The sequence below is a fragment of the Petaurus breviceps genome, unplaced genomic scaffold (assembly GCF_028583685.1).
Source record: "Petaurus breviceps papuanus isolate PSGF00001 unplaced genomic scaffold, PetGlider_PUasm1.0 175, whole genome shotgun sequence".
In the NCBI taxonomy this organism is placed as follows: domain Eukaryota; kingdom Metazoa; phylum Chordata; class Mammalia; order Diprotodontia; family Petauridae; genus Petaurus; species Petaurus breviceps.
Genome location: NW_027185764.1, coordinates 48,256,922 through 48,272,182, shown reverse-complemented (window position 1 = coordinate 48,272,182; position 15,261 = coordinate 48,256,922). Strand labels below are relative to the sequence as shown.

The window sequence follows — 15,261 nt, the reverse complement described above, 5'->3', positions numbered from 1 at the left end:
TAACCATTGCACTAATGTACTATTTATTGATAGAGATGTGAATTGATCCAACTAATCAGGAAAACAATTTAAAGTATACTCCAAAATTCAATAAACTGTATATCCTTGGACCTAGTGATTATTACTAGGTATATACCCAAAAGAGGTAAAGAGAGAAGGAAAGAACCCATATTTACAATACTGTAGCAGCCTGCTTTGTTATAGCAATTAATAGGGAAAAGTAGGTACATGCAACATATGTGATCCTAAATGTGATTCCCTGGATTTTGAATTCTTTCTTTTTCATTCTTTTAACTTTTTAAATTCAAGAATGGCTAAACAAATTAAATTATTAAATTAAATTACATAAACGTAATAGAATTATCATTTTGCTGTCAGAAATAGCCATTAGAGTCAGAGAAACCTTGAGGACTTGTATGTACTGATGAAGAGTTAAATAAACAAAAAACCTGAACGGTTTAAATAACGATAATAATAATGTAAAGGAATATAACTCTGAAAGACCTAAGACTTCTGATAAATCCATTGACCAATTATGACTTCAGAAAACTGTGTTCTTAACAAAGAGGAGATAGACCAGAGGTACAAAATAAGACATATTTTCAGAGGTACCAAGCTCATTTCATTCTTTATACTTATATCCCCATTGCTTAACACAAGACCTAGCACATATTAGGCATAATGTTGATAGTATTAATAAAAAATGATCAACTATTAATCGTTAATTAGCTACTGTTTAATTGATAGTATTAAATGCTATTTGTTACAAGAATAGTACTCCTACTTGGGGCAAGGAGAAAGAGTAGACACCGTAATAATGAGGCAGAAAAAAGTAAGAAAGGAACATCAGGAAAACCTTTTTTAAAAGAGAGTAGAAAAGGGGTGTCCAGGTGGCGCAGGGAGTAAGAGCGCCAGACCCGGCTTCAGGAGACCCAGGATCGGTTCTGGCCTCAGATACTTGGCACCCACACAAAATAACTGGCCGTGTAACCTTGAACAAGTTACTTAACCCCAATTGCTTTAAAAAAAGAGAGAGAGAGAGTAGAAGGAAGTTCAGAAGGAAACACAGATAAGCAAGGCAATTTTGTTAATATGTTAAGTTTTGCTGTAGTCAAGGGCAAAAGGTTTTTTAAACAGCGAAATAAGTAGCAAGAAAGATTTTCCCATATACGTAAGGATATCTATAATTATTGATTGAATGTTTCTCACAGGTTACCACATTACTAGTGGGGGATGGATGTATACGTAGTGCACACATATACAGATTCCTGAAGGGACACACATGTAGTGAACATGTGTGACCAGGGCTTACAACCTTAAAAAATCACAGAAGTGCCACATACAGTTGGTACAAATAAAGGAGTACTGCTGGTAAATACTGACTACCTGATGGAGCAGGTGTTACAAATAATAATTCTGCTGACTGGATTCATATTGATGTCACTCCTAAAGTGGAAACAGAGATAGGCAGACAGAAACAGATCCTTTGTTCACCCTGTGTTTCCACATAAAATCTACTAATTCCTTCTCTTACGGACTATGTTGTGTACTATTAAACATCATCCTTAAAGCATGTGTTTCTTTTTCATATTTTCATGAAAGATATACTTGATTCATAGATGAATATTTCCATAAAGATTTTATTGAAATAACAAGGTAGGCAGTTAGAAGTTATTGTTGTACTTTCCATTACTGTTTTTTTTTCATTCTTCTGATATTTTCCCCAAGACAGAATCATCACTTTAAGTTACTTTGTAATACTATCTATCTCTCTGTGCTTCAAAGATATTTCTGCTAACACAAAATTTATCAGTGTATACTTGACTTAATCCAGCCATTCTTTCAAACGATTGTTTTAAATGCATTTCTCATTCTCCAATTAGCACATCCAGGACAGAAAAGTTAGAGTGAATAAGTAGTAGTTTAACTGTCATTAAAAGAGATTGTTATAGAAATACTGAAAACTGGTTTGCAATTTTCTATTTATACTCCTAGTTTTCTTTACACAAACCTCTTGAGATAATGAGACTTAGCTATACCTCAAACCAAATTTTCCATAGATTTGCTCTTCCCTATTCTTTGTTGGCTTAAGAGATAGCATTCCTTATAATATTCCACCAACTTGCTCCATGATATTTTGTAAGTTAATGTTTTCTGTAGTGATGGTACTTAGTTTCCATAACTCTCATTGGCCAGGAGATTGACTATGGTTTCTGAGATCTTCTGGCCTCCTCACTATAACAACTACTTTGTTTCCTTTAAATCTTTGTAGGAAATAGTAATAATTGAAGTGAGTATCTCTCTTTTTTCTATTACCCATTTTTTGGCTTTGATACCTTGTTTGAATGTCATTTTAAAAACTGTTTAAGTTTCTCTCCATGGTTTTTTTTTATCTTTATCCTTTTAATAAAATGTTGATTTTGACCTTTCCAATTACAAATTGATTATCTAATTGTATACAGACTGATTCTGCATACAGCTCTGTTTCTGATTGTCCATGAAACTGGTTCTTCTGAAATGACTCTGTCATCAGTAACAAGTAGTTTTCTGCCTGTTTAGATAAAGTTGATTTCATGGTTTTTGATTGTGTGATATTTTTTGGTGCTCACTATATCTGGCTCCATATATCTCTTCTTTAAGAAAATATAATAAAAGATATAATACTCCTAAGTAATCCATAAGCCTTTGACCTCATTCCCCCTTGAACCTGAAGCATATATATATGTATATATATATATATATATACACACACACACATATATATAATTTTTTTTACCATCTTCCTCTGTGCCCGTCTTCACATTAAAATCACCAAGCACCAAAGCATCTATTGACTGAGTTTGGAACATCTTGTCAACTTCTTCACAGAATTCCTCTAATCCTTTCTTCATCCCCTGCAGCTGATGTTGGTGCCTAAGTTGTAATTATCTTCGTGGATGTCTTTTTGCTCATGCTTTTTTTTGAGTATTACAAAAGGAGTTGACTAAGTATCACATGAAGTGATATGTCGTATTGCTTTTAGATACACAATGAAATCAACTTCTTTGTTTGACTCACTAACCAGAACCTGTGAACAAGACGTTTATTTCACTGCAACTTTTTTTTGTCCACTAGTTTCATTCATCTCTGGAATGCCAATATTGATGTGAACTAACTCTTACAATAGTATGGCAGTTTGTTGGCCATTAGACAAAGATCTTACATTTAGACCATAGACAGGTAAGATAATGTTTATAGATAGTAGTGTACATTTACACCAAAACTAAGGACCTTTTTAATTTTTTTGTTTGTTTCATGAGTTGGCAAGAGCCAACTTACTGGTGATAGGCCTCTAACATTTAACTAGGTTGTTTCTTATATAGCAAATTCAGCCTATTACTAGCACAGTAGTTAAAAACTTTCCAAGGGGCAGCCAGGTAGCACAGCGAGTAAGAGCACTGGCTCCAGTGTCAGAATGACCTGGAGATTGAATCCTGGGCTCAGACACTTAGCACCCACCCAGAAACACCTGGCCATGTAACCTTGAGCAAGTTACTTAACCCCAATTGCTTAGGGGTGGCCAGGTGGCTCAGCGAGTAACAGCACCGGCTCCAGTGTTGGGATGACCTGGAGATCGAATCCCGGGCTCAGACACTCAGCACCACACCCAGAAATAACTGGCCGTGTAACCTTGAGCAAGTTACTTAACCCCGATTGCTTAAAAAAAAACAAAAAAAAAAAACTTTCCAGAATAGAAACCTACTGGATTCTCTGCTCCACAATAGGATACCTTCCAACACCACCTGAGCTGGAAACTCTACAGACCACATCTGTCATAAAAAACCAAATTCTTATGCCACCATGTTTTCTCTTCAAGGTTTTTGAATTCTCTAAGTTCCTTCCATAGGTCAGAAAAATAAGCCTTATTTTTCAACCTTTCCTTCAAGTTAACTTGCCTCCAAGCATGATCATAATGGTATAAATGAATTTTAACCTTTCTGTCGAGATGTAAAAAAAGATATTAATTAATTGCTTAAATTATTTTGAAGTTTTAATAATAATTTTATGTAGAGTTAAAGTATATTTTCTACCTTTAAAAAATGAATTCTTACTCTATTCCAGAATGCTTCCCAAAAGTTTCTTTTAAGTTTGTGGAAGAGAAAAAAAAATTAATCCACTTGAGGTTAGTTTTATAAGAATTCAGGATTGTTTATAAGAGTGATAACAATTCACCAAGTTTTTCACTTTTCCCCTCTGTATAGGATCAAAGTGATTTGGGAAGTATATTATATGCCTAATTGCTTGTGATATAAAACAATAGAAGGTGCAAAAATAAGAACTATTGTGCAGTTTTATCTGATAATTTTTATATCCACAGATAAGAATATATATATATATATATATATATATATATATATAGCTAGATCTCACCCATCTATTTTCTTACCTTTAATTTAAATGTTAGCTCATAATAAAGACACCTTTTCAAATGTAGTTGAACAAGCATTTATAAAGCATGTAACTAGGAGTCAGAAGATGAGTTATAAAGTCCACTTTGCTAATTTCAGACCTTGAGCAAATCTCTTAAACCTTTTACCGCTCATTTTTCTTGCCTGTAAATTGAGGGGGTTAGACTATATGCCTATAAAATCCTTTGCCTTATGGTGAATAATCAAGAAGTAATTGCATAATTAAGTTATTCAACAACAAAGATAATCCTCTCTGGGATGCCCTCCTCAGACTTTCTTTCCACTATTCAGGTACTGAACATTTCTTCATTCCTCTCCACCTCTCCCATTTCAGGCTTCCTTTTATAAATTGTCTTCCCTCATTTGAATGTAAGCTCCTTGTGGGCAGGGACTCTATTGTTCTGTATGTATTTATATTCCTAGCACTTAGCACTGTGCCTATAAAGTAGTATGTGCTTAATAAATGCTTTTTGACTGACATTGACGTTGATTTAGAGAGGGACTACTTTCACATAAATGTGATGCTTTGGAAGTGCTTGGATATTTGCATTTGTATTTCTGAAATATTTGGGTGTAAGATTTTTTCCATTTTTTTCTCTTCTTTCCATATCTTGTAGAAATTCTGGCAGTTTTAAAAGTGCAAGAAATATGTTTATGCAATATTAGGATTACAAATTAAAAATCATAAAATGTGAAAGTTCCAGTTGCCATAAGATCATAAAGTTTTATTTTCATGGGATAAATAGCTCATGGTTAAAAATCACCTTCTGTGAAAACTCAGCTTCTGGATTTTTATGACATTTGAAGTCTGAAAATCAAAGGTACAGAAACTATATAAAAGCTAATATAAACTACTGTTAGTCTAAAAAAAAAAGTCAAGAAATGCAAAAGGTTAGATTCTCATGCTATCTGCTCACCCACATTACACTTCCTCTAAATTGAGACTTGCATACTTAAATTAAATATGTAGTCACAAATGCCATATGTAACATGTGAAACTGAATTTACATTGTGAGATATTAAGCCTCTTTGCTTGGAAATTTTGGCGGGGGGGGGATTCAATAGACATATACATCATGTAACATCATATTTTAATTGCATGTGCACTTAAGCCTTTTTATGTTTTCCTCACATATTCCCCTCATTTACAACTTTATCTCACTGTGAACTAGCCATATGTGAAATTCACTATTTTAAACTCAGGTTATTTTTGTGGTGTTAGTGCACAAGAAAATGGTTTTAAAGTGGAAAATATATATATTTTTACCAGATTGTATAAATTTTAAAATCTAAGTGTTTTTTCTAAATTGTAAAAAAGTTCATATCTCTTCATGTCAGTTAGGAACTATCCATTCTTATGTGCAAGTGAAAAATTGAACAAAGATGCTTAAGAGTAATAATGAGACATAGCTAGTTTCAATTTGTTGAAACTTTCACATTATTGTGTGTGATTTATGTGCAGCATAAATGAAAGAATGGGTTTCACAAAGATTTCCATTTCTTTTTTTCTATAAAAATAGGGTATTTCTCTCATGCAACAGCATTTCCCATCCTATTCACAGGTGTAAATTTAGGATTCTAAGTAGCATTTAATCTCAGTAATACTAATCATAATTTTAAATTAACAATAAAATATAAACAGTAACAAAATACCTGTAATATATGCATTAAATCCATTAAAACATCATTAAATGCATGTGGTAAAATGCATGTATTTTATCAAGATACATCTACTTTAGGTAGATGGTGATTTCAGTCTACCTTTTGAAATATTCTCTTACCTTTAGAAGAGAACTGTATTTCAGCATTTGTTTTCTCAAAAGAAAAAGTTTAGGTGAACTTTTTAGTGGCTTTCATTCCACATCTTAAAAGTTAGAAGAGCTCCATCAGTACATGTGAATGTACATAATTATTCTTTTTAAGGGAAGATGACATTATTGATTGTGACTGGGGCAATGTATGAATATGTGAATGAAGAGGAAATTCAGTCCCCTTTGTAGCGCAGAAAATCTATCTCCCCTTGGATTTTCAGCTGCACCCCTCACTTGCAGCTTTGATGCTAACAAATGCTCTTAAGAATTTAGAAAGATCTTTTTCACTTCTGGTGTCTGTCCCCATAGCTGCCTCCCTGCTGCCATGATTTCCCTCTAGCCCAACACAGTCTTGCAGCATCTTTCAAAGTTGTGCTGCAGTGTGGCTTTCAAAACTCTTCTGCCCTGAATGCTTATGATTACCCTGCTGCAGCTCACCAGACAATGTCTCCTTCAGGATCCTGCTGATACCCATCATCCCTCCAGGCTCTGCCCATCTATCCCTATGTCCAAAAAAACTCCATTTCTTTGCTACTGGTAGACTGGCTGTATTCCAGGACTTCATGGTTGGTAATCTTGTCTTTCTAATATGATGTAAACAGTACTGGTGAAACTGCACAAGAAGCTGAATAAGATGCCCATAGTAGACCATCTTCTGGAAACCATATTAAAAATTGGACACTATTACCTTTTGAAGTTTGATATTATGGCTGCTGCCAGCCTCCCAGAGAACATGTCAGTCTTTTTATGTATTGGAGAAATTATTGTCGGAAGACCCCAGACCCCAAGTTAAATGTCCTTCCCAAACACTTTGAGTTCTTTCATCATTCTCAATATGCTTTCCAATCTTTTTCATTTAATATACCTCATCCCTATTCAGTTGTGTTACTTACTGAAGCAGACTAACATTTGAGTAGCTAGTGAGCCAGAGGCAAAATCAGAAGTGGACCTTGCAGTGAAAAATGTCAAGGCTCAGTCTGGTATAGCTTCAAGTAAATTTCATTTGGGGCAGTTCATTTTGTTTCTTTAAAAGGTATGGCATTTAATCACTCATTTCTAATTATATAAGGTTCTTTTGGTACTGGGTTGGGGAAAGGATGTGTTTGTCCCTTTTTCCCAAATAAAGATTAACATCATTAACTTCATATTTTCTGCATAGAGATCTTCCCTAGGTGTGATGTAAAAATGTTGTTTTCTTTGCCTAGTCTTGAGCAAGCTGTCCATCCATTTATCCCATGACCTCACAACAGCCTCTTGGGTCCAACTGCCCACAAAGCTTCATGATTTTATAATTGGATCTTAGCAGGAATGCCTGTAGTGCTTCCCTGCCCTTAGCAGTCAGTACAGAAGGTAACCAAAAGCTTCAGCATGCCTGCCCGCTGGTCTGAGCTGCAGTGATCCGATTCCACCCTCAGCATTCCTTATACCCTCTGCCTGCATAGTGACGGGAAGGCCTAGAGTCAGACCACTTGAGCTTTATTGCCCTTAATGGAGACAAAGTGAAAGATATTGGAGTTGTTGGCCTCAATGAGTCTCTACCCTAAAAGGAAAGAAAATAAGAAATCCTTTATTTTTCCCATATTTTGCTCCTTGCCAGGTGTGTGGAAGTGGGGATTGTCAAACTATCAATAATTATTGAGAGGTCATTGCAAATTGCATTAAAAAAAAAACAAGAAGACAAATGCGAATTAAAACAACTCTAAGGTTTTACTTCATACCCCTTATAGTGAAAAAGTTGATAAAAGATGGAAATAATGTTTTATGGGCTACATAGGAAGGCAAACACACTAATATATTGCTGGTGGAGTAATGAACTGGTCCAACTATTCTGGAAAGTAATTTGGCATTCTGTGAGAAAATTCTTCATGCCTTTTACCTAGTAATGATGCCACTACTGGAAATATAATCCAAGAAGGTCAAAGACAGGCCTCATATGTATCAAAACACCCACAGTAGCACTTTTATTCATATTTATTTTGGAGGGGGGGAAGACAAGGCAGTTGGGGTTAAATGATTTTCCCAAGGTCACACAGCTAGTGTTTCAAGTGTCTGAGGCCAGATTTGAACTCAAGTCCTCATGATTCCAGGGTCAGTGCTCTGTTCACTGTGCCACCTAGCTGTCCCAGCACTTTTTAATAGTAGAAAAAAAATTGGAGACAACAAAATGAGTTCTCATCAATTAGGGAACAACTGAATAAATTGTGGTATATGAATATGATACAATATTATTGTATCCTAAGAAATAATTATATGAAGGATACATAGAAATGTGAGAAGACTTGTATAAACAGATGCAAAATGAAGTAAGCAGAATCAGGAAAGCATTTGTACACGATTCTACAATAATATAAATAAAAATAACACCAAAAAAAACCAGTTAAACTATGAAGACTTGTAATTATCATTCTCAGTCTCAGAACGGATACTGAAACATGCATCCCCACTTCAGTAAAGAAATGGGGGAGTGTAAGTGTGGAATGAGGTATGTGCTGTGAGACATGATCACAGTATCAGTTGTTTTTTTTTTAGCTGTCTTTCTTTGTTGAAAGGGAGGGTTCATTGGTTTCTGGTGAAGTAACTGTGCCATTAAAATATAGAATATTAATAAAACTTTTAAAAACTTAAAAAGCATAAAAAGGATTGAACATTTTCTCTTTTCCCTTTGTTTTGCAATCACCATTTTTCCTGTTTTAATGTTATTTTAAAATCCACTAGCTGCGCAGTTTAGCTATTTCTGTGTTACTCCGAGAAGCTTAGCCAAAAAAAAGTCTCAGCATTTTCATAATTTTTTTCAGCAAAAGCCATTACAGATCATTTTTATCCAAGCATATAGTCCTCTACATTATACATTACCCTTTCAGACAGCCATTTATAGGGTTGTGATGTGTCAACCACATTACAAGATAACACTGTTCTTGTGAGGTTATAGAAGAGAAGCTGACAGTTCTACCATAACCTAACATAGGAAAAATCAGACCTCATGGTCTTGAATTTAATGCGTCTTATCAGCTTAAATTAATTTAACTAGGTTTTGCTCCCTAACATGCTAATGAACAAAAATAATTTACATTTTTGCCAAAAAGAAAAAAAAATCATAGAATCTCTTAGTTGAAAGGGACCTTAGAGGTCATGTTTCCCAGTTCCACATTCTGTGAGGAGAATCCCCTTTACACTTTTACTGACATGGAGCCAGCCTGTGTTCATTGGATATATAAAGCAGTATAGGAAATGTGTAATTTCATTGAAACAGGAAACTCCCAGATGAGGAAGCTACCTCTACCAGTGTAAGTTAGCATCTTCTCTGCAACTTTTAGAGAGTTGCTTAGGACACTAATAAGTCAAGTAACTTGCCCAGAATCACTCATCAGGTAGGAATCAGAAGAGGAGGATATTCATGTCCTTAAGGCCATCTCTCTATCCAATATGCTACACTGCCAATCATATAAGCATTACATTTTTCATTATCCTCAAATGGAAATTATATTTACCATCTAAAATTCAAGCTAAAAATCATATATAAAAGCAGGGCAGCTAGGTGGCACAGTGGATAGAGTGCCAGATCTGGAGTCAGGAAGATTCATCTTCAGTGAGTTCAAATCTAGGTTCACATACTTACTAGCTGTGTGATCCTGAGCAAGTCACTTCACCCTGTTTGCCTCAGTTTCCTCATCTGTAAAATGAACTGGAGAAGGAAATAGCAAACCACTCCAGTTATCTTTGCCAAGAAAACCCCAAATGGGGTCACCAAGAGTCAGATATGACTGAAACAACTGAACAACAAAAAGCATAACAATGATTTTTTTTAAAGGTCTAACATTCACAGCCAAATGTCTAGTGAAACATCAAGAAAGCTTGGAAAAGAGCATGAAACCATTGTGATGTTCATGTTCTTTAAAAATCTGTAATATATGTTTTGTAAACAGCTTCTAAAAGTTATTACTCTACTAATTAAATAAAAAGAAAATGTAGTTCATAAGAATAGAAAAGATTTGAAAATGCCTTCAGGGGAACAGGTGCTAGAATGACATCAGTGTATATCACCATTTCCCCCCATGATACTTGTATTTGGTCATAATGGAAAGAAATTGATTCCAAATGTGTTTTCTTGACCCCTACTCCATACATGTTAGTGCCTAACCTTAAATGATGTTTCTACAATCTCAGCCGTATTTACAGTAATTATATGCATAATGTAGCATATTATTGTCCGGACTTCCTGTTTAATCAGTACAGAGCTTCTTACAAGTGCAGCTGAAAAGGGCAAACAAAATTAAAGCTTTATATACCAAAACAAGTTTGATTTGCTAAGCTCCCAGCATTCCAAAGTACACAAATTTGTTCCACTAAGTTTTCCGATGGCTTGCAGATGGGCAATGATTAATCAGAGAGCTAACTGTGAAGTAGTTTGCAATTAAACTGGAAAGCTCTGAAGCATGCTAATTGAATCAGAAAATTAGAGACACTGAACAGTAATTGGCTATTTCTCATGCAGCAGGTGCCAGGCCACTCATCTGTGGAACAAGGTATTTAAGGCACATTAGCACTAGTAAAAATACTTCTTGATATGGAACAGTTAGATTTTCTGCTCATTTTCACCATGGATGTCAAAACATACAGCTGTGATGTCTAGTGCTTACAATTCATGTTTTAAGAATCCAAGTAAGGTAAACATATGGGAGAGTAGCATGCTATGCAACAGGAAATGGTTTAAGAGTGAAAGTGAAATTGAACAACGTGAGGGTTCCTTTTATTTTTAAGCATAACTTTTCCTTTCTTTTTGTACAGATTTAAAAGTTGTTGAGTTTTCTGTTCAATGTTAGTTTAAGGAAGCAACAGTATAAATCTAGCACTGCTGTGAGCTTAGTAGATACATAAAGCCAATTCATATCATGTCTCAGCATGAGTTTATATCTTCTAATTAGTACCACCATTTTATAGAGTGAGCACATGCTATGAAAGTTTGTTTGCCATGCCAACAGGGACCAGAGCATGTCGCTTTTTCCTTAGTAAAGTGATAGTGCTGGATTATCATGAAACACTGTAACCTAACCAGTAGGTAATCAGAAGGAATGGGATTTAATAAGTGCAGTTGTGGAAAGTTGTTGTAATAATAATCATTTTCATATTATCATGGGTGGGGCACATGACTTGTGTTTCCCATTACATACTTAAATTAGAGTTCAGTATTGTTATTAGAAAGTGAAAACTACAAATGAACATGGAAATGTCCTAAATTATGCTTCTCTGTTTGTGTTGGAAAGCAGAATTTTACAATATTCACATGCTAATCATATCACTTAGCAATTGACTGCAGAAAATAGCATATTTGAACCAAGAGACATAAATTATAAATTGTAAACAGTGTGTGTGGGGGGGGGGTATGTTCTAACTATGTCTCATTTGAATTAAGACAGGGAGTTTTCTCTGCTGCAGATTATGTACCTTCATTAAGTTTTAAAGTCTCTCTTATAATGTTTTATTAAGAACAACTTGGTGAGGAGTAATCAAAATGAGATTTGGTAGCACCTATTTTAAATGATTTCCACATCAGAGCATGCTTGCACTTCCTATCTTGAAGCTATATGTAGACATTTTTTTAACAAGTTAAAGCTTGAGCCCCTTATGACACCCCTGTTCCCCCAATACAGGCCATGTGCTTTTTGCATTTCTTTAGTTTGAAAGCAGCTCAAAAATATTTACATGATCAATGCTTTTTGCTTGAGGGATAAAGTTTGCTCTTCCATGGACAAGTGAGAACATATTGATCATTTTATTCTATTTGCTATTTCTAAATTCAATATACCTCTTGAGTCGATAAGCGAGATCGAGAGCATATTCTTTTTTTGTGTGTGCCTGCTTGTAGCTTGTTCTCAAGATCCAAGATACATTTTTGATTAATCACGAATGCTCTGGGGTCATGGAGAGCAAATGTGTTTGTGGAGTGTCAGCTGATGCTGTCAGATAAATGTCTTAAGCTTAGCCAGGGTTCATGCCCCAGCTTTAGGCTGTGCCAAATGTCTCCCCTTGTTGAGAAAGATAACAGCCACACTGGAGGCGACTGAGCTGTTTGTTCACTGAAAGGGCTGACCTTGCCATATGGGGCTACAATCAGGTGAAAGAAACAGTGTAGATGTTTTAATTAAAAGTTAACAAATTTCAACTTTTTATTTGATTCAGATTATCTTGGCATTCACTGGGATACATTCTCCTTTCTTACCTTAATTGTGATTATGCCTACATCTCTTCAGCATTTCTGAAGAGATTCCTTAAGATGAGTAAAGTGTTTCATATCGTGCTCAATATATGCCCAAAATATTCTGGCACAATTGAATACATTATTAGGATACCACAAAATACTTGAAAATGTTTATCAGGACAAGAGGGACACATTTCCTCTGTGAGCATATGTTTGAAAATTTTTTCACTCTCTTAAAAATCTTGCAAAGCCAACTGAACTCCAAATCTGAGATAGCAACAAGGAAATTTCATTTTGAAACCATTTGCAATACTGGTCTGGGCAAAGAGAGGTCACTTGTAGTAATGACCCTTCACCATGTAGCCTCTTGGCTTCAGAGGGCTTGTTTAATCACATTTACTCTACTTACAGTAATTTGTCTTCTTTTACTAGACAGGCTTTATAAATAGGAAGTAGTGACAATTGCTCCACACACCTGGAAAATGCTTTGGAACACCATGGTCTGTGTTTTGTAGTGCTGAAGGCAATAGGAAGAATCAGATGGCGGTGCATAAATAAGAGAACTCTCAGAGGGCTACTTGTGGATATTTGTTGTAAAACACCTAAAAAAGTGCCTTTCTTCTGTCTTTGCTCAGCTTGTTTTGTTTTGTTTCTCCAAAGAAGATGTTCTACTTTTCTTTCCTCTCAAGAAGTTCATACTATCATGGGTAAATCATCGGTGCTAATTAGACACAATAATCCTGCAAAAAAAAAATGAAGAAAGAAATAACACATCTGTCATAAACTCCCACCAGATCTCTTGGAAATGAGACATTTTTAATATTTTATGCCAAACACAAAATATCTTGAGGAAATAGTTTTATATTCTATATCCCAAAACAAAACCTTTAGTATAAGTAGAGCTGCTTAAGTACTTCATTTCAAATGGTATTATTTAAAATATCCCCCATGCCTTTGTAGTATAGGTTGTGTTGTAATAATAGTCTGGATTTGAAAGACAGAAACAGCATTTAAAAGGGACAGGAATAAAATAAGAGATGCTTCCGAAATTATTTTTTTAAGTCTACTATTCTAGTAATGGTGCAGTTATGTACAACTAATGACACTGTAATAAATGTTACACTACATTATTTAGAGAAATCTTTGTTCCACACATAATTTTGTCAGTGGGCAAACTACAATTTTTACAATCACTAAATATTAAGTTAAGAGAAAGTTAAATTTGGTCTTAAATTTTTCACAAAGTAAAACAAAGATTTTCCATTTATGAAGACCTGGAGCATGAGATTCCTTCCATGTTAACTGTATAGCAAAATGCAACCTCTGAATGAAGAAAAAACTTGGACCTTATTCCAGAAGCTCTCAAAATATACTGGAGAAAATAGTCAGTTACTTGTGGACCGAGTTGACAGCACCTACTGTTTCTGACTCCATAAAGACAAAATCTACTATGTAAGTGAAAACATTCTTAAGTTGGCAATAAATATCTCCCAGGAGAAGTTGATATCTTTGAGGGGGGCCTACTTTGGGACATTCACTAAGACTCAGAAGTCAAGATAGTATGTCATAACCCTAGATTAACTGACATCTTATGCAAACCATAAGATATAGGGGAAGCCAGGAGCAGAGCAGTCATTCTTAAGTGGGAACCATGTGTTAAAATCTGACCTGGTCCGAATCACAGAAAATACTCATTAGTATTAGGGATTGGTAGGTGTACTCCATGGCAGATGTCCCTTTGGACAAAGTCTGCATGGGACTGCCAGAAAGTGCAAGCCATGGCAATTGTCTTGTTTCACTAGGTTGACACTGGGGAATATGTGCACCATGAAGACGGAATTGAACTCATATGATGGACTTGTGACTGAATAGAAAGATCTTCATTTTTTTTCTTTGCATGAGCAACTGGATTATATAATCACCATTGTACCAGTCCCTATCAAAAACACTATGTCCTATATACTTGATCTTTTGTTGATCGTTGCAGAGACGCTGTGGCATAGTGGATCAAATACTAGTTTTGGAATTAGAAAGGCCAGGGTTTGAATCTAACACTTAACACAGTGCTTGTCACATAGTAGGTGTTTGGTGAATGTTTATTGATTGATTGATCCTGCGCAAGTCACTTAATGTCTCTCACTTCAGTTTTCTCATTTGTAAAATGGAGATTCACAATATCTACCTCACAGAATCAATTGAGATAATGTACTTAAAGTAAAAGTGGGGCAAAACCATTTGCTATCATTATAAGCAAATGCAGGGGGAATACTTATTTAGCAAGAAAGTGATTCATTTTGAACCTTTCTTGTTTAATAGTGACTAAATTGAATACCATGTTAAAAAAAAACAAAGAAAAAACCCCTAAAGCCCCATTATTAAATTATATGTTATATTCATACTATTTTCACCTTCATAGTTTCAACTAATGCCAAAATCATATATGCAAATGATTTTAAGTGCATATACATAGTAACCGTGATCCTAAGGTTCTGTATTCCTTTAACTTCAATTAAAAAAATAGATTATGCCTGTTCTTATTTATATCTCTTAGTTAAGTTCATAATCATTATTATGGGAAAAAAATTGCCTAGGATCTTTAATCATTTTTCTTATCATTTATGACATTGATTAATATATCTGCTACTCTTTTCTCTCCCTGAGTCTATCCCCAACTTAAGTTGATGCTGATGTTTTTCTTAAGCTCCATAATTTAAAAAATAATAATGTTGTCATACTTGTGCCTAATTGAGGAAGGGACTTGGAACTCTACTCCTCTAGATGAGTGGGAAAGTTGCCATCTTGTCTA

General features: G+C 35.0%; 1 protein-coding gene and 1 pseudogene across 1 annotated transcript in view; both read left to right on the top strand.

Moving 5' to 3' along the window:
• ARB2A (ARB2 cotranscriptional regulator A) overlaps positions 1-15,261 on the top strand; it is a 527,996-nt gene that overhangs the window by 461,502 nt on the left and 51,233 nt on the right. The gene's annotated exons all lie outside the window — the stretch shown is intronic.
• Positions 13,206-15,009, top strand: LOC138158844 (60S ribosome subunit biogenesis protein NIP7 homolog pseudogene; annotated as a pseudogene).